The sequence below is a fragment of the Ambystoma mexicanum genome, chromosome 3q (assembly GCF_040938575.1).
Source record: "Ambystoma mexicanum isolate Mex_15411 chromosome 3q, UKY_AmexF1_1, whole genome shotgun sequence".
NCBI classification, from domain to species: domain Eukaryota; kingdom Metazoa; phylum Chordata; class Amphibia; order Caudata; family Ambystomatidae; genus Ambystoma; species Ambystoma mexicanum.
The window spans coordinates 324,227,315-324,248,207 of NC_090926.1; the positions used below are offsets into that span (position 1 = coordinate 324,227,315).

A 20,893-nucleotide genomic window follows, 5' to 3' on the forward strand; every position below is an offset into this window, starting at 1 on the left:
CATGGCAGGATTTACTGTGTAGCGTTGGCAAGGTTCACTAGTGAGCATGGGGGAGGCACAGTGTGAGTTTCTAGCGAAGCCTGTAAGGGCTAGGCAGGCAGCCGCCTTTGGGGCAGAGAATTAGGGTAATACTATCTGCCCCAAGCTGGTGATCTTGAAGAATAAATATCTAAAAAATATCCTTGCCCTCCCACATGGGTCGCCTAACTTGCCTGTGCGCCTGGAAACTGGAATGCAGTGCAGAGTGGTTCTGTCGGGCAGGGCCCTTCTATTATTGGGTAAGGGTATGGACCACCGTGAGTTTAGGGAGGCCGTATTAGACTTATTTCAAGATGGAGGGAAAGCGCTGCCTTGCTTTGCGCATGTCAAATGTGAACTAGATTCCCTGGGGCTAAGTAATCTTTGGCTCAAGCCGTCCTATCTGTCTTCGGGTCCAAAGTTGTAGTAAGAATGGCATATGATCTTAAGCTGGAACAGAAAACCCCTGCCAGAGGCTGGGAAGTTTATCTTACTGTCTCGATATTTGGCCAACAAATTACAGCTGGGTTATGAAATGTATTTAAATTGTGTTCATCTTAAAGTCGAACGAGCATTCTATGCAAAGTGCCAGGTGGGAGAGTCTTCCGCTGGCGAGCATTCGCAATGTATGCAATCCGAGCGTTTCAGCCGAATGTTCGTTCTGTCCTGGTGAAATTTGAAAATACTGTTCACTTTTTTACTTAACTGCCAAAAATATTTTTCCTGAGAAAGATTTCTCAAGCCATTGTTTAAGGCAAGATGTGTTAGAAACACGGCAGTAGCACTGTTTTTGCGTTCTAATTCAAGGGATGGACTCGCAGTGAATTGAACAACAGAATATCTATTGCAGGCAGCTTGGCATATAAGGCAGCTAACTGTGTGCAGCTAGGAAGAAAACTTATGTAAAGCATTGAATTCAATAAGTAGCTAGTTTTGCACTGTGAAAAGGGTTGTTAATATGTACAATCGCTCTTTTTAATTGTTTCACTGCTGTTTAAGAAAATTGCATTTCTATGTCTTAGACTTTCAATATGTTATTAGACTCTGGAATGCACTAATTCCAACGGTAAATCGGCTGGCTTGCAAAATGTTTGATATGTTCTGGGTATTTCATTAGTGCGTGCATACTTAAGCATTTTACATTAATCATGTGTTGGATTTTTATATTTTCTTTGCATTAACGAATCAGTCACTGTATTAATGAATTTTCATTTTATTCTAATTATTTTGTTATGTTAAAGGATATTTATACCGCCCACTATCACCACCTGAGTGGATGTATTTTGACACGTTTATTTGCTTTTGTGATATTGCAATATCATAAAGTTAAACGAAAATACCTTGACCTGCCTGGGGTTTACAGTCAAATGCACTCTAGATCCAAGTAGAAAGGCTAATCTGAATGAGGGTTTGGAAGGGATTGTAACAGACCTGAGAGAATGGTTTGCGCTTCTTATTTCATTAATGGAGATGATGACCCTTTTTTAAGATGTTCTCCATGCCTCGTCTACTGTACACATCTCTGTGCTCCCGAGGATACTTTCCAGGGTTCGAAATTGCTAGGAGCTATTTAGTACCTGCTTCTACTCTAAGAGAGCCTGGTTAGTTTAAAATAAAGTTACCAGGAGCTACATTTGGCTTCCCAGGCCAACTGGTGGCTTACAAACATGAAACCGTGACACTAACTTTGAGTGTTTTAGTATCTAAATTAAGAAGAATTGGGACACAACTAGGGCTCATTTAAATATAATGGGCCATAAATAATAGGCAAAATGCTAGTGTGCATATTATGTGCAAGTTAGCTTTGCATTGAACATGGTGTACTTGCTCCTGGTTCCAGAGCAGTAGCTACTGCCTACTGGGATTGCCTGACACAAAGGAGCTGGTTGTGGCACCTGCTCATCAAATCTCAAAATAGCCTTGAGAGATCCACGGTACGAAATTAAGTGCCTGCATTAGGCATTACACAACTTTTTATGGCAAGGGGGGGAAAAAAGCTAAAGGCAAACTGAGCATTTTAATTCAACCAAATTTTATTTCGGGGTCTTAACATACCAGACTCCGGATTATGTTATTGGACGAGTACATTGGCCCAACTTGCCAGGACCAATGTAAGAGGTCACCGAACATCCCCTATGGATGACATATGAGATACACATACTCAGTTTGTTAACCACCATAATCCTCTTTTTCCACCAACATAAACTACCAACCATACATAGCACGAACTTCGAAAATACTATTGGCAATTTCTAGGAGAGGGCAGTGCTCCAGATAATATTTTGAAGTGGGAGTATTTTACTCCCTATTTTTGAAAGTTTGGAGTACAATTATTATTTAGAGTAGAAACACGAGTCCCGTTCCCAATGGGAGTGTTTTATAAACTGTACAACAAATATTGTTGTCAAATACTTCTTTGCACCAAGCTATTCATTCACATTTAAAGATCCATTTGACCTCTTTCATAATTAATAATTTCTTCCTGTGATACTACATGCATTACTGGTCCAAACACATCCATGGATCTGTGTGGGCTAAAGCTGGGGCACAAGCTCCTATATGTCCATTTCTCATTTTTTATTTGGAGTATTTTTACTCCCTATTTTTATTTTGGGGGACTATTTGCCTATCACCCCTTATCTGTATTGCTGAGAGAGGGTTTGATTTAGGCCTAACCAAACAAAACCTGCCTTGGTTCAGTCCCCCCTTCTTAATGGACAAGAAATCGATTTACTGGAAGGAATGGGATTGATTAGGGCCTGCAGTATTTAGGTCAGTGCTACGAGCAGGGGTCCTTGGACTCCCTTTTGAGTTCCTTTCACAGAACTATAATTTACCCAAGCATGACTTCTACAAACATTTACAAGTTTGCAAATGCTTACAACCCTGATTAGGCTACGAAGCGGCCATTCCTATCCGCTACCCTCCTTACCCTACACATTGCAGGAGCAAGAAATCCGTTTTAATGCCATACACATTACTGAAAGGAACTTTACAGACATTGCATCATCTATCGAAGCAAAGTGGCAAGTAGAATTTAATATTTCTATTGATGATGAAGTTTCATCAGATTCTAGAGAGATGGGCAAAAGGCCCAATGGGTGCCAATACCAAATTGATCTCATACATAATCTTGCACACAAGGTACTGTTACCCAACCCATTCATACAACAACAACACCACCACCACCATGACATCTGTACTTTGGTGGAGAGGCTGTTCCATAATGGTCCATTCCTTTGTATGCTAAGAGTGTCCCTTTTTAATAACCAATTTCAGTAAAAAAAAAAGTGTTGGGGATAATCTCCTCTTTCTCTTTTAGGAATACCATGCAATGTCTCTATCTGGCATGTGTGGGGCACACTACTCTTCAAATTACCAATCCAGTAGGAGAAATTGAGACTTTTAGCCATATCGAACGCAAGGAGGGTAATAATGAGGCACTGGGAAGACGAAATTACAACTCTGTTCAGAGAATGGACTGACCTCCTAATACAGGTCGCAGATTATGAACTCCTTATCCTGAAAGGTAGAAATGTTGAAAAGCACTGTCCTACTTATTTGGGAAGGATTTCTAGATTAACATTAAAATAATATTTGGCCCACATGTTTAGCAAAGAGCTGAATGGCTATAATGTAGTATTAAGCAACTGTTCTTGATTTACATTACCTAAAAACGGTTACAATTTGTTACATCTCAAGCTGTTGGAGTATAGTTTTTTTTTATTGTTAACCCTTAATGCCAAACCTTTAATAAAGGCTAAAACATGGTCCATGTTAAAGTGCTAACGCTACTGCTTAAATAAAGGAAGTGTTTCTACTTTATTTGGTGGGGTCCCCTTCTATAAAGTGATGACCAACCTTGTAAATAAATCTATACGTGCACAAGGATCATGTGATAGTGTCAGACTAAGTCTATACTTATGTTCTGATTCCAATATACCCAACATGTAAAGTTGCATTTATCAAAGTCAGTTCATTCTTATATTAAAATATATTGTAGTCTAATTTAATGAACACTGAATGATGTTCAAAATTGGTTCCAAAATAATGTAAAAACCACCAACACGTGTTGTGACCCTCACGTGTCTTCTTAAAGGCTGGTTATTTGGACAGATATGGTAACATGAAAGTTGTAACAGTTAACATGGTGGGATTTACTACCCAGTAGATTGTACAACTGGTATTATGCCATACCCGTTTTAAAGTTACAGGTGATATTTGGATTAATGCAGCATTGCCACGTTTCAAACATACATAAAACCCAATGCAAATAAATGCAGGATTTGTAAAGCAAAAAGTCTAAATTTTGGGATTGAAGCTGTTCAATAGATTATGTAAAACCATGCTTCTCCATTACAACAGAGGATATGCATTCTGTAACCTGGACAACCAGAGAGCTTGCAATATTCTACTATGAAACCTTGAAAATGAAGTGCAGTATTGGGCACTACAGCCTGGGATGTCAAACTAAACATCACCAGCCAATTGAAACCTTTTCCGAGCAAGTGTGCTATCCTATGCTGCCTGGTCTTGCCTTAATCCTTCATCTATTGCAGGAAAGCGGTGTTTCCTCTTGTATTTGAAGTAGTTGTTCCTGGACAGCAACTCTAGGCCTAAAAAAGTTTTTTAAAGTTGATATTTTAATCCATGTTATACTTACTACCTGGTTTGTATGTGGAAGGAACGTTGGTACATACTTAGTAATATCATTGTCATTCTGTGAAAGCCTGTCCTTGGGAATTCGACTGACCCTTGCATTTCATCACTAAAGTGGTGGCTTCATACATGGTAACAATAATCCTCTTTTATCTAATAAGATTTAATTAGTGCATTTATCCATCGCCTCTGGTTGAGCACCGAAGTTGAGTAGTCTTGTCAAAAGTGGGAAATATTGAATAAACATAATGGTGTAGTGCCTGGCCTATGTACGTATGGTGTTGGGATAATTGATGATGTAAGGCAGCATATTACTAACGAATGCAAAATCTGCAATAACAAAACCTATTTTATAGTAACTAATATTTAGATTGAGAATATCAAATATTGTGATACAATTGGTACTTGTTTTAATATCTAGTTTTATAGTCCTATTGATCAATATTCACACTGTATATCCTGTGCAGGCCCTAGTTAATAATATTCTCTTTTTATGTCTTTGACTTGGGAAACAGAAACAATGACGTTAAGTATTCGTACGTGAATGCAATTTTTGCCCTTCAAAATGAGTCCAATGTCGGTTTCTTTTATGCTTGTTAAAGAAAGATTGTCTTGGCTAGTAGTATGCACCCAATTGCATTTTCAGTAATAAAGGAAATTTGGAATAAACTACTGTTTTACAGATTGGGGTATTTACATGGTTATGCAAAATGGAAGCAGATCCTGGATGGGCAATTATTCTCTTTTTGTGTATTTTATTCCTCTGGCTTTACCCTGCTAGACACAGTGGATAGATTTAAAGCTATTGTACCTGTGCTAGGCAAATTGAAGTGCTCGGTTGCATGCAGGATATCCTATAAAGAAAAGATGTTGCCAAGAAGAAGGTTGTGCTGTCTTGAGTTGTCCCGCACCCTGGTATGACATTCTGGTATATTCTCATTTGTAAATCCAAGAATTTGAGTCACATCAAGCAGAAAAAAAAATCTATACACAGTAGATGACTGACAAAGGCAACAGTTGTATTGTGGTTACATTCAGGGAGCAATAAAGACATGCCATGAGGGGGGAACCTGTGTTCTGGTTTTATTTAATATGTGAAAAGATGTATAACAATTGACAGAGCTTCCTACATCATATGGCTGGCTAACCGTCTGTAGACACGCTGATGCCAAATAAATCACATTATAGCTGAGGGAATTCACCAGAGCATCAGCTATTTGATTACTGAGATACGTACCATTTCCTGACAATTCATGATCAGGAGAGAGAATTGTCCATGGATGTGCCAGCATGTGTAACATTGTACACCTCACTGATCACGTTTTTCTGTAGGTCAGCTAATCGTTGTTTTCATAGATGCCACGCTTTGAGAAGGTACTTCAGGGTCTTCTGCACAGTGACTTCAACCAAACCCACTCCTCCTTCCTCCCCTCATTACATGCCCACTCTAAAACGTTTACATATTAAAATGTTTTGCTTAGCATGTCATTTGCTTGTCGTTTCTTTTAACTAGTAGTTTGCTAATCTTTAGTATGAAGTGTTGGAGTGCAGAAAAGTCAAATCTGAATTTGGAGAGCACCAGATTAAGAGACATGCTCCTTACCCATTCCTCTTTGAAGGACACTTCTCCTGCAGTTGCAACTTGCGCACCACAAAAATTGCTGTAGGTGTTCTGGATAGAAATGTGTGAGGAAAGCAGGGTTTGGGGAGGTAGCAGGACAGAAGAAATGATCCGCACTACAAAAGCTCCCCATCTGCAAGAATTACCAATTAGATGCCCATGCTTCACCTGAGCTATCATTGCTCTGTGCCCACTGAAGTTCCAGGGGGCGATATGTCCTCTGTTTATTTTAAAGATGCATGGTGTGACGAATCTTCAGATGTCCCTTCTCCCCCTAGGGGGAACCCCTTCCCATGTGGCCAGGGAGGTGGGGCGCTCCCCGATAGTGCCCCTGGTGGTGGTACTCGCAGGAGATTTTACTGGGCGGGGATCCCCCCTATGGGAGGGCCTGCAGAAAATATGGTATTCTCCAATCCTTTCTCATCCTTTTTACCCTTTGTGGCCAAGCCTTCATTTTATGCCTCAATGTATTTACGTCAGCCTACTTCCCTCCCATTTTTGTCCAAAATATGACGCAGGAAGGTGGTGAAAAGACCCTATGAAGATTACTATTTGAGTACTGGCACAAGGAAGAATAAGGGTAACTATCATAAAGATACAAAACCAGAAAAGATTGTGGTGAGGAAGAGTCGCAGACCCAGAGGGTTCACTCAGAAGAACTTACCTGAACAGTCTAGCTTTCAACTGCAGACTTTGTTGGGAATGGACATAAAAACTGACAACGGACTTATCCAAATGTTGGATTCTCCAGAGAGGAACCGTGAGAGGTACTGAGGCTTGCAGACTGGGACAGCAAGAGCAGACTGAGGCGCTGACGGGGGCAGTCTCCTCTGGATCTGCTGAGAAAATGGAGAGGCTGGCTGCAGGAAGCGCCCGAAGTGCAGCACTGTAAGAAAACGTGGTCCAGGAAGAGGGGAGATGCTGAAATGGGTCTGGACCCGCTGTGGCGAGCTAAGAAGAGTCCCAGAACTCCAGTGAAGCAAAGGAAGACGCTGGGAAAGCCACGACTGACCAGGGGGCTGCAGCCAAGACCCTTTAGTTAATTGGGAGGCCTAGCCTATGGTTGGGGATCCCCAGAGGTTGTAGGAAACCGTAAGAAGCCTAGTGGATGAAAGTGGGGGGGGGAGAGGAGAAGATGACCCCTATACTATACTAATGGACTTTACCAAGATACAGTAAAAAGAGAACTAGACTCAGGACCCTTTTGAGAAAAGGATATCAAGTAACAAAGGTCTAATCATCTTCGTGGCAGTTCTTGGAGGGAAGGCGATTCAGCGCTGTCACATAAGAGCAGCCATAGAGAGAACTGAGAGAAATGCATATGAACACAGTACTTGGCAGGGGAGTAAACCAAGTCTAAATGTGAGATCAAGAAACCATAAAGAGAACTATGAGAGTGACCTATGTGAAGAAAGTATTTGGCAAGGAAGTAAACGCGGTCTGCATGTGACATCAAGAGACCATAAAAAGAACTGTGAGAATAATACAAAGGGACATAGAACTTGGCAGGTGAGTAAGACAACCAGGGCCGGGACCCCAAATGCAGAGAAGAAACCTGAGAAGGGTCAGTTGGGGAACCAAGACATTTCCCATCAATTGTTGAACTGTGTTGTAAACCTGAGGATGGCTGTGGAAGGGAGACCTTCCCCCAACACTTTTATATCGTAATTATACTTGAGGAACTGATGAGCCCAGAACTGTCTTTGGTCCAGGGGATGGGAGTCCATCCACCTGGCTACGAAGACCTCCTTTTTATTTAGTTTAACATGGAGTGTGAGGGGCAGAACTAGGATTCTGACATTGAACGTTTTGCTTTGGACATTCTGACTGGGACATTAGTTATTTTGGTTGAGGAAGGGAAACCCCTTTTAGAGTTGGGGCAAGATAGGATTTTCTTTGCGTTTTTCTCACTTGAATAAATGTTTATGCCAACCACCATGACCACTCTTTGTCAGTCTTCACTTCTGCACCCTTAAAGCGGACTGAAAGAGGTCTTTAGGGGCGGGTAATAAAATTTAATAAGTGGGGCCCTGCCATAAATTGACTATGCCTCACGTATTTGCAGATGGCTTTTGGAGCCTGTGAATTTCAACGTTTAAATGCGTTCCAGCCCCGCAAATCGAGGGTCACTTGGCAGCTCTGTGTTTTATGCTTAAGCAATATGACCCTCGCGGCGGGGGCATTACTGACTCAGGTAATGCCCCGGGGCCCATAGTTATAGCCTTAACGTAGGCCCCGGGGCATTACCTGAGTCGCTAAGGCCCCCGCCGCGAGGGTCATATTGCTATTAGTACCCCGGCCTGCATTATGTGCGTGACCGGGGCACTAAAAGCATCTTTTTTTCTGTCCCGAAACGCTGCAGCGTTTCAGAACAGAAAAAAAAAAAAGCACGACCAAGAAAATGACCGCCATGCAAAGGGAAAACAGACTCCGTTTTCCCTTTCCATGGCAGCCATCGGGAGCGGACGCGCTGGGAACACAAGTGTTCCAGCCCGTCCGCTCCTGAAAAAGAAAAAGAAGCAGAAGGTAAGTGGGATTGGGAGGGAGGGGAAGAAAAAAAAAATACGTACCTGCGTCCCCGGCGGGGGACGATGGAAGCTTCCAGCCGTGTGGAGGCGCGGGGATGGCCACGCTCCGGGTCTCCACACTGCTGGAGGCTGCTATCATCCCCACCGGGGACGCAGGAGCAAGCAGGTAAGTGGGGTGGGGAGGGCAGGGAGGAGGGAGGGAAGGAAGGGAAGAAAAAGAAAGGGGCTTACCAGAGTCCCCCGCGGGGGACGAAGGCAGCCTCTCAGCCGTGTGGAGGCTCTGAGCGGGGATGGCCCTGCTTCGAGCCTCCTCATTGGCTGAGGGGCTGCCACACCCCCCGCCGAGGACAAGGCAGCTGAAATCCCGGCCGAGAATCTAAAGATTCTCGGCCGGGCAAGGACCCGGCGAGAGCCAATCAGAATGCGTGTTGCATTCTGCTTGGCCCTCGCCGGGAACTCATTTTCATTCTGGAGCTGTTCTTTCAATTTGATATCTGGCTACACATTTGCCCAGTACACAAGGGTCCGCATTGCACTGTTTGTGGATGGGTATGTATGAGGTGACCATGATTAACATCAACCTGTCCAAAACGCACACCCCACACCCCGCCCGCCCCACGATCTCGCCATAAAATGTTATAATCAAATACATGGCCCCTCCTACTACATCCACCTGCCATGTGCAGTTCCCACACCGCCATAAAACCCACAAGAAAAAAAACCCTGGTGTAATCCCACCTGCTCTGTTCAAACCCTCCCCTCTCTCCCGAACATTCAAGGAAAATTACTTGCACCACAGCACTCACTCCCTGATGCCTCATGTTTTTCCTTCGACCTGTCTAGAGGGCCACGCCGCAGCTTTAGAAGTGTTTGCACTTGGTGTTCGTTTCTTATCAATACAGACCTGCTGCTGAGCACAGCCTTGATCTGTGAGACCTCCCAAAGCTTGCCTAGGCCCAGTAGCAGGTCTGTGGTGATGAGGAACTGCTTATGAGCGAAAACATTGCTTGCAAAAGGGTGAGTACCACTTAGACATTTCTACTCAAATTATCAACAAAGGAAGATGGGTTGAGCCAGCCTTGCTGTTAATCGAAATAGCTTCTTGCTGAGCACACAAGCATAATGCTTTATCTGACCTGTGTGGCAATAGTGTCAGAAGTGCCAGAACGCAGGGAAACATTTATTGGGATGTTGTGGGACAGTGTTATAGGTTGGTGCACCTTGCAGCTGGTAAATATGATCCATTGTGGCAGCTCAGATTTAGGCATACCTCTTCAGTGTTTCCATCAAGACACTTTCTATTTACACAATAAACCTTTACTCATTTTTGGAATTATTGGGCTACCACTGTGAATCTGATAATGACACTCAAACATATTAATTTATAACTAAAAAAAGTATTTCAAGTACCAAATGCTAATCCCACTAGCCAGAGCTCTTATTGATTAGTCATGAAATGCAAAACTCAGTATTTCATTTATAATACTTTGATTTCAAAATAAGTATAAGGTCAATAATTCAACAATTTCTGTTTAATATCTTCAGTTATTATGCCACCTTGTTAAAGGCATCGTATCAATGTCCTTATGCACAAACTATTTGATATCATATTAACAAGTCTGAATCAATTTCTTTACATACTCCATTTATGAATGTTCTTAAGCCCTTGTTACCTGCCAACATGCGTTTCTCCCAACTGGGCTTTTTCAAGGTTGTAACTATTTACAATTCGTTGTAATAACGTTTATTGATTGTACAATCTTGAAACAAAGTTAATACCTATTGACATGATAGCAATTGCATTTTATGTCGGTTTTTAACGTGTGGGAGGGAAAAATAATGGAAGGGATAGAGAGAATAAATAAAAATATAATTATCTACTATCCATCTGTTCATTTATATTGCACAACAATGTACTTCTAGTTTACCATTCGTAAGTCATCGATATACACAAGTTATTGATTAGTGGTCCTTATCCTCTGTATAAGAATAGTTTCAAAAACTATGCAAATATCTTAATTGTGTTTGTAGTTACAAATATTCAATGTAATGTTTATTTATATGTGTATATAGTTAATCTTCATACTCCTACGTCCCGTCCCCTTTCCCCCATACTTATGGGACATCTCTCCGTCCTGTGGACCGGGACGAGAGCACTTTGTAAAAAGCATCAAAAAAAAAATTCATAAATGTGTCCTTCCTCTTTCTGCGTGGGTGGACGTAACCCCGTCCACCTTGGCTCTGCCCCACGCATCGCCCATCAGTCCTTTTCTCTGCTCGTTCGGGACTGGACGCACTTGCATCCTCAGAAGGTTTTCTTCCCTTTTTCATCTCTGGCTCTCGCTAGCGATTGTGTACTAGTCTATGTCGTTAAAACTTGACTTTCCAGACTGTTCATCGTGTCACCGTTGTTTCGCGAAGGTGGATCCCCATCCTCTTTATTTAGAGTGCTTGGGTCCACATCACCGTTGGGATTCCTGTTTTTACTGCGACTCCCTTTCGGTCCGGGCACTTCAACGTCGGTTGGAGCGGTGGGAGGAGGTGTTCCGACGAACCCCTCCTTCACATTTTCAAGCGTTCATCGACGAGTAGAAAAAACGCCCGGTAAGTTCTTCTGGCCGTGGGATACCTTTCCAGGTTCCTCTCGGGCCGGGAGGGGCGTTGATCGCTCTGTCACCGGGGTTCGCCCTGAGGTGCCAGTTGGGCCTAATAATTATACTGCAGTTTTCTCCAAGGGTCTCCGTAAGGGGCCTGTGGATTTCAGAGCACGCTCCAAGGACCCTCCTGTGGGGGCTATTTGTGGACCCAGTTCTACTGAGTCGTGGGGCACCGGAGCTTGCTCTGAGGCCACTGTTGCCTTCCCTCAAAAATAAGACCGGTGTGCGCCCCGAGGCCTTGGGTGAGCTTGCTGTCACTGAACGGATGTTCGAGGCTCGCGCAGATAAGGCTGTTACCGGACCTGGGTCCGAGGTCCCTCGTCCAGAGGATAAAGCTACCAACAGTTCTGAGAGGCCTGGCAAGGCCTTGTCAGTGAAAGCTGTTTCTCACCGTTCCCGCTCTTGCAGCGACACTAGACATGTTGAGGGGGCAAAGAAGCAAAGTTCTTCTTTTACCGGCAGTGCCGAGGTCCTTCCTTCGAAGGCTAATTTGGCGGTTGGTATGTCACAAAAACATTCCAGGCCTCACAGTACCGGCTCTACCGAGGTCCCTTATGTTGAGGCTAAAGTTAAGACCCCTGATCCATCGACGGGGACCCCTGCCTCACTTCCTCACATGCCGCAGTTCCCCTCAGATGAGGACAAAATGGCGCCCGTTCCCGCCATGACTGCGGCAGCCATTTTGGGTGCTACCCCTACAACTACGCCATCGCCTCAGGTGTAGGGCTTGGTTCCTTGGGTGAACATAGTCCCTTGTGCGCATCCTTATCGGCCAGTTTATGACTGGAACGCTCTGATGCCTCTTCCGCACAATATTTCATTGCCTGCAGGGTCGGCACCGTTGATTTATTTGGATACGTCGGTGGAGGGGCCAGTGTGGCACCCTTCCCCGTTACGTCCCTGGATTTGTCGTCCTCAGGTTCCGAAACAGTCCCCGCAGGATGCATTTTTTCGGTAAATTTCAAACGCTTATGTGTACCGACCCCATGAGGGAGTATTTCAAAGGGTTCTTTAGGGAGATATGTCCTCCCGTGCCTCGGACTCCACCTGTTCCTCCGGTGGTTCTGCCGGCGCCTCCCTTGCCTACGGTGCCTTCCCTGACTCTTCCGCCTTTGCCTCCATTGTCGCCTGTGGACAAGGCAGCCCCCGACACGGCTCAGCAGGATCCTGACCTGTCGGATGACGCGCAAGGCCATCAGGACAGCGAGGACCTTCCCCGCTCTATCAGAGCTTTTCATGACCGGGTACTGGACATGATGAACTTCGTAGATGTTCCAGTGCCCCGGCACCCGCTCCGCAGAAGGGCGTGCTTTCTGGGGCGTTCACCTTGTCTCCCTTGGAGTGTACCGGCCTGTTCTTGCAGAAGGACGTTCTGGCCGAGGTCCGCAGTGTCTTGGAAAAGCCACACTCTGGACTTTTTGTCAATAAGAAAATTGATGCGAGATACAGGCTGCATTCTTCGGAAGAGGTGGCCCTGTCGTCTTGTCCGCCCCCCTCCTCCACAGTAGTGGCTGCGGCCACTTTGCAGTCCAGGCCTGCAGCATCCTCTTCCACAACGGCTACTCGGGTTCTGGGAAAGGAGGACAAGCTCCTCGACTCCCTCGGGAGGAAAATCTTCGCCAACTCTGCCTTGCAGCTCAGGCAGGCCAACGCTGAATTGATATTAGCGGGAGCTAACATGCGGATGTGGAAAGGTCTGTCGGAGTTTGAGGAGTTTATCCCGGTCCAGATGCTGGAAGACTTTAAAGGAGGCCTATCCGACGCCAGGGTCTTGGCACAGGATCTCCTGGAGGCTGCGGCTCATCACATAGACACCTGGGCTCGGGCCTTATGCTGGGGGTTGATACCTCACGGCAGGCGTGGCTGCATGCAACTAAATTCTCAAAAGAAGTGCAGGACAAGGTGTTGGACCTTCCGTTCGATGGGAAGGAGCTCTTTCATTCTACAACAGATATAGAGCTCACCAAGACGAAGGACAGCACTCAGACAGCTAAGTCCTTGTCTGTCCTAGTTAGGGCTCCTTTCAAAACCCAGAGAACGTTGTCGCAAAGTCGACCTTCCTCTGGCTTTAGGGGCTTCCTCGACCGAAAATCTCGCAGAGTGGATACCCCTGCGGGGAACAACCGCCATAGGCAACAACGGACACAGTTTTTCTCCCGCTCCTCAGCCTCCTCAAGTTCAGGGGGCACTGCCACCGATAAACCTACTAAATGAGGGTTTTCCACGCTCGCACGAGACCCCGGGGGGAGGACGCATTGCTTCTCATTGGGAGACGTGGCAGACCATCACAGAAGACAGATGGGTCTCGTCAGTCGCTCGGGCGGGCTTCCGCTTACCTCTACCCCACCCCTCAACCCTCCTTTTCAGCTGTCGGGCTCGCCCTCCCTCAAAGCCGAGGTTCAGAAACTTTGGGACCTCAGAGCTGTGGAACCCGTTCCCCTTGGAGAGCGAGGGGAGGGCTTTTACTCCCGGCTGTTTACGGTGCCCAAACCCAACCAGGCTTGGCCTGTGCAACATTAGACCTTTCCCAGTTAAATCTTTTCCTACCCCAAGAGAAATTCAAGATGATCACGCCCAGCCAGATACGCTCCTCCTTGCAGATGGGCGATTGGCTCAGCGTGGTGGATCTTCAGGATGCGTACATGCATATCCTGATTTGGAACCCACACAGGAGATATCGCCGCTTCTCTTTGGGAGAGGAGCACTTCCAGTTTCGAGTGCTTCCTTTTGGCTTCAGCTCGGCACTGCGTGTCTTCACAAAGATGTCGGTGATTGTGGCCCATCTTCGTCTCCAGGGTATTCATGTGTATCCATATTTGGACGACTGGCTCTTACGCAGCCCTTGTCCGCTGGCAGCAGCGGGCAATCTCCAATCTCTCCTTCAGCTCCTGTCGGTGAACTGGCGGAAATCTTCCATGACGGTCTCTCAGGACCTGATTTTCCTGGGTTTTCGCTGGAACACGATCGACTGCAGAGTGTACCTGACCGGGGACAGAATGGCGGATCTGTTAGCCACGTGTCAGATGTTTGCGCAGTCGAAGAGCATGTCAGCCTGGTGGTTCCAGAGGCTTCTGGGCCTCATGGCCTCGTGTGTGCTGGCTCTTCCTCTGGCTCGTCTCAAGATGAGACAGACCCAGATGGCTCTTCGGAGTTCCTGGCGTCAGGCGGTGGACCCGGATTCCAAGCTTATAATGATTCCGGATTCCATGAGAGTGGATCTGGAATGGTGGTCATCTCTCAGCAACCTGTCGGTGGGTGCGGGTTTTCAGGACCCAGCTCCTATGGTGACGATCACAACGGACTCCTCCCTCCTGGGTGGGGTGTGACGTTAGATCTTCTACAAGTATCGGACCTCTGGTCGCCTCAGGACAAGCTCCTGCACATAAATCATTTGGAGCTTCTGGCGATCTTTCTAGCGCTCAAGGCGTTCAGACCGGTCATTGCCAACAAGGTGGTCCGCATACGCACGGACAATGTGATGTCAATGTATTACATCAACAAGCAAGGGGGAAGGAAGTCTCCCCACCACCGCCCCCCCCCCTCGTGGAACTGTCCATCCAGATTTGGGAGTGGGCTGTGCTTCATGGTGTCTGGCTGCTTGCAGTACACATTCCGTGCCAGCTGAATGTCACAGCGGATGCCCTCAGCCGGCGGACAGTGGTCAGCTACGAGTGGGAGTTGAAGACAGAGGTCCTCTCATGGATCTTCTCGCATTGGAGCACACCGGAGGTGGATCTCTTCACTACGGCAGTGAACAGGAAGCTTCCGCTGTATGCTTCCAGAAGAGGGCTGGGAGCCTCCTCTCTGGGGGATGCTCTCGAGATTCCATGGCACAACATGAGAGCTTATGCCTTCCCGCCTCTGCCTCTAGTCCATCAAGTAATTTGGAAGCTGAGTAACTCTGTGAACTGCTCCCTTCTACTCATAGCCTCCTGGTGGCTGGCCAGGTTTTGGTTCTCAGAACTTCAACACCTGTCGGTGTATCCGCTGATCAGGCTACCGGTGACCCCCGATCTTCTTCATCAGGGGGAGCAGCAGATATGGCACCCCTCCCCACAAACGCTCAGCTTGGCGGCATGGTGCCAGAGTTCAGATCTTTAGAGCCTCTTAACTTGTCTACGGATAACATGCGTATTATCCAGGCAGCCAGGAAACCCTCGACCAGATCCCAATACAGGAGTAAACGGCTCAGGTTCTGTCATTGGTGTTTGGGAAAGCAGTTGGACCCAAGGGTGGCTACAATTGACACTGTGCTGTCCTTCGTGTCCTCCCTAGCAGAGTCGGGTGTTCACGTTCTGTCCTGCAGAACTTACCGTTCAGCGGTCTCCGCTTATCTTTCTACAGACCAATGTTCCTACTCTCTGAGTAACTCAGTCGTCAAGAGGCATTTTGCAGGCTTGACACGCCTCTACCCTCCAGTTCGTAGTCCGCACCCGCCGTGGGACCTAAATGTAGTCCTGACGGCGCTGTGCCATAAGCCCTTTGAACCCATGGCCACGGTGGACCTCAAGTACCTATCATGGAAAGTGTCCTTTCTTGTCGCCGTTACCTCAGCAAGGCGAGTGAGTGAGCTCCAGGCCTTGTCAGTGGAGCATCCCTTCTTGGTTTTTCACAAGGACAAGGTGGTCCTACGGACAAACCCTGCCTTTCTACCGAAGGTGGTAACTGAATTCCATCTGAATCTGTCGATCTCACTGTCAGTCTTTTTTCCGAACCCTACCTCAGAGGCAGAAAGGGTTTGGCACTGTCTTGATGTCAGAAGGGCTCTTAAATTCTACCTTGACAGGACTTCCGAGCTTAGGAGTTCTTCTCAGCTTTTTGTGACTTTCGGTAACCCTCAGGGTAAGCAGCCGTCTAAGGCGACTATTTCTCGGTGGACCGCCGCCTGCATTACGGAGTCTTTCACTATTCAAGGGCTGAAACCTCCTAAGGGTATTCATGCACACCTGGTGCGGGGCAAGGCAGCTGCGGTTGCTTTTCAGAAGTATGTCCCCTGGGAGTCCATCGCTAGGGCAGCTACTTGGGCCTCCCCATTTGCTTTTTGTAAGCATTATTGTCTTGAGATGAGCTCGAGAGCTGATGCTCCGTTTGGTCAGGCTGTGCTGAAGAACCTTTTGCAATAAGGGGTATTTCCATCCACCCGTAGTTCCAGTTAGGAGTGCTTTGGAATCTCCCATAAGTATGGAGGAAAGGGGGTGGGACGTAGGAGTATAACCAGGTTACTCACCGTAGTGACCCCTTACTCCTAGTCCATAGTCGCCTTTCCTCCATACGCCCGCCCGCCGTCCCCTCTAATAAGGTTCCTCTGTTATTGCTACTAGGTCTCTGACCTGGCGATAGAAAAGGACTGATGGGCGATGTGCGGGGCGGAGCCATGGTGGGCGGGGTTACGGCGGCATGCTGGGCCCCGCGCAGAAAGAGAGGAAGGACACATTTTTGAAAAAAAAAATTTGGATGCTTTTTACAAAGTGCTCCGGTCCCGTCCCACAGGACGGAGAGATGTCCCATAAGTATGGAGGAAAGAGGACTATGGACTACGAGTAAGGTGGTCACTACGGTGAGAAACCTGGTTAATATCTGAATATAGGTTCATATCTGAGTCTTAGTTTGTACTATCTGTGAGATGCTTTGGATCTGCAGACATTGGTCAGTCCTCCAATTTATGATCTCCCCTATATCTTACGGCCAGTTAGTTAATTTATCTCTTGAAATTTGAGATAAAAAATGATTGTGCTTCCGCCCTCCTTAACCAGTTAAATGGATCATTGGTATATCTTTGTATTGTAGAGGAGCTGTGAACATTATTGTAAATATTGATCTTGATATTCAAATTCTTTCATTTTATTCTCACATTTAAAATGCCATCTATTCTATAAAATAAGATGATTATGTTCTTACACGTTTTCCCCCATCAGAGTGTCGGCATGCCGCATGTGTAATGGCGGCCAACGCTTATTATAGTGGCATCATTAATTGTCCAACACTTCTAGGGGGGAAAAAACAAGTGGTTTTCTTTCAATTGAAAGCCGTTTCATCAAGTTTAAATCTTCCATAGTAACAGAAATAGAGAGTTGGGCCATTATCTTCCATGTTGTATTTTACCAGCAGCTCAGTGGGGGTACAAGGCCGCCAATCTCTATGGAAACCTCCTTCCCGAAGTTTAAGAAACTATTAAAAACCTGGCTGTTTAACAAATACGAACAGCATAAGCCCAACCCAATATGTATGACCCTGACCTGCTATTTACCTTGTATTTTTTGTGAAACCCACCTCTCCTTTTCAACATATGTAACTGCACAAAATGTGTATATATGTGCCTAAAATGTAACTGACCAAGATACCTAAGACGAATGTCTGCTCAAGATACCCAAGATATATGTTACTGTGCAAGCTCAGCAAGATGTATGTAACCTACGCCATGATACCTAAGGGTTTGGCCATGTAACCAAATACAATAAAATAAATTCTTAATCTGAGATGGTGAACTCATTTAACACATTTACAGTTTCCCCTTCTGATCACCTAATTGTGTAGTCATTCCAACACACAGATAATGGAATTTGTTTCCCAATTTATCCCCGCAATAGCTCGGTTTTCCGTCTTCCATTTGCGACTTGTAACAAGTTTTACATACAGCAGGGCTAACCCCATTAACATCAGCCTAACTAAGAGAAAAGTAATGACATTCAGGGGTATAAAACATGTTGACTGGTCTGGATGGGTTGAAGGTTGTAGTCAGTGTTTGGTATTTGTAAGTAGTTATCGAATTTCACAAGAGTTTGGGATGGAAAGAACACTTTTGGGGATTTTAGCCTGCAGATCATGTTTTCTGGGGACAGTTGATTTCCCCCCTCTATTGCGGCAGCTGCAGGCACTGAAGGATTTTGATGTCCGTTACTTATGAATCCCCACCCCAACCCTTTTTTGAGATTCTAGTGTACAGTTCTTCCCCAGTAGGACTGCTGGAAGCTATTGTCGGTGGCAGTACAGATGCTCACATTGGAGCTCGAGAGCACTCTATTGGAAGTGACTAATTTAGGGCAGGTCCCAATGGTGCTTGACCCCTCTTCTGTGATCATGCTACATGTGGGCATTGTGGCCACATCTAATAAGTCATAAAGGTTTCCTACTTAAAATTCAACGCACTCAAACCCATGTCAAGCTTTTGTAGCAAGGGTGGTTTGTGATGGGAGTATTGGTTTCAGATCAACTGTTCTTTGTGGCAGCTCACAATTACAATTACAAAGTAAGCTTGTGACATAGAGCGAACACTGCATCTTGGTGTTTGTTGTCAAAATGGACCGTCAATGTAAGCATAGTGTATATTTATGGTGTGGTGTCCGTTACATTGCAGTGAACTCTAAAGCTAGTATGGATCGTGTAAGAAAAGCACAATGTATGGGATGCTTTGAAACCCATCTCAATTTTATGTGTGGTCAGTCAAGTTCATTTTCCAACTGCAATTGCCCAACAAGTTGAATACAACTGTAATGTTGGGAATATTTAGACATTTGCATAGATTAGAGTTTCCCCAATTAATGTATACATACGTTGGGCTAAGGGATTCTGGTTATAAGTCCTAATAAGTATGTTTTGTGATAAACCGGAAATCATGTAGCCTTTTTTTTTCTTTTTTCTTTTCTAGCTCAAAGACACTAGCCGTGTATATGCTGCGGATCTTACCACACTGCCAAGCAGAGGTGCTATGACTCGCTGCAAAGAAGTCAGTAATGTGCAACTTCGTAAAGAAGTAAACGTGATCTGTGAAGATAAAAAAAACTAAAAACATCAAGACTCCTGGATCTGTTGTTAATTTTTCTGCTCTTTGAAAGTGTCCAGTTGACTTATTTTTTTATAACCTATTTTGCAATAACTAATGCATGACCAAGGAGCTGCACCTCCTGAACATTTGGGGACCCTCTTGATTCTTTGGACCAGGTATCACAGATAAGCACTTCCTGAATGTGTCGGCTCATGACTTGTTAGGACTCCATCCACTGGTGCAACTGGGCGGCAGATAAGTGTGCCGGGAGCAGCATCTGCCATTGTGTTTCCAGTCTACAATTCCATAACGTCTACTTGCGATCTTCAGGGACTTGTGCAGCAAGGCATCAAGTACTATTGTGTTCTCCAGAGTGAAGCCTCGAATGGATTGTCAGTCCCCCACTAACACCCACTTAACTCTCAAGTGAAGAGTAATTTTTCTATAATGCACTGCCAACCATCTCATTGTTTGAAAATTCTAATTTATTAACTGTTTCTTTGCAAGACCAAACCCCAGACATTTCCCTATTTAAACACATTGGACTGTGTGCGTAGAGCAGCTCCCTGCACGTTGTGAATGAGAATTATGAAAGATGTTTGACTTTTGAATAGTTGTAGGATTAGGTTGTTTTTTTTTTGGAGGGAAAGGTCCTGATGCTGGAAAGCACATCCAAGGAAGGAGCCTGTGGTAGCCCTGTATCCAAGGCAGATTTGTATAGATGGAGATAAAAGGCTGACATGTGATTGGATGTTAATAATTGTATAAAAAGTACGTGAAATGCTTTAGATTAAGGCACTGTCTAGGTTAAATTATAATGAAGTGAACTTGAAACTTCCTTCACATTTCAGGGTTTTCATTTAGCCCTCCCTCCAGCCCCCCTCAGAACCACCACCAGTGAAGAAAAACATGGAAAATTAATAATAAAGATTTTCATTTTTTTTAATTAACCCTTCTTTCTTTTCCCAAACATCTAATTTCGTGTGTGTGTGTGCGCGCACTCTAATTTACACAAGCCACTGCATAGCATTAGAGCATTCCATTGCTCACCATCTAAATTTGTGCTTCACAAAAGCAAATAATGTGTTACACTGTATAAGTTGCTTTCTTTAGATACCGATTTCAAAGCTGGCTAGCCCTTCGGGTGTATAAGGCCATTTCACATATTGATTGGTCTGTGAGTTGCTGCTTGATATCCCAATGATGTGGTGACTATCCACTGCCCTAATCGTGCTTGCAGTCTCAGGGTTCAAGGATTAGACAGCCCTCCATTACTGAAAACCTTTCTACTCCTTCAGAAGCAATAGGTGATCATTTTTTGGAATGCATAATCATACAGCAGTGTTTTACTACATCCCACTTTCCCTGGCTGTGGCTTGTTCTTAATGAAAAGGGCTCTGTGACCAGGAATGAATGGCTGGAGCAGAAGAAGAATGACAAATAGATGATCTGTCCCACATGGTTAGGTTCCTTCCTATTTGATGAGCAAGAAAGGACACAGCCAGGGAGATGTGATCAGCCAAGGCATGTGAGTGCCCCATACACACCCTCTGCTCTGTGCTTCAGAAACAATATGGTCTAGGGCCAAAATGGTAATAAGGATGCTGCTTGCCATGACAAAATGTGGCCACCAACTCTGGTCATGCAT

The 20,893-nt window shown here is 45.3% G+C and overlaps 1 protein-coding gene across 3 annotated transcripts in view; it reads left to right on the forward strand.

Annotated features, from left to right (window-relative positions):
* PWWP2A (PWWP domain containing 2A) overlaps nucleotides 1-20,191 on the forward strand; it is a 309,946-nt gene extending 289,755 nt beyond the window's left edge. For all 3 annotated transcript variants that reach the window (XR_011305040.1, XM_069653901.1, XM_069653902.1), the window contains one exon: nucleotides 19,129-20,191. The gene's annotated coding sequence lies outside the window, so the exon portion shown is untranslated. The remainder of the gene's footprint in view (nucleotides 1-19,128) is intronic.
* The last annotated feature ends 702 nt before the right edge of the window (nucleotides 20,192-20,893 follow it).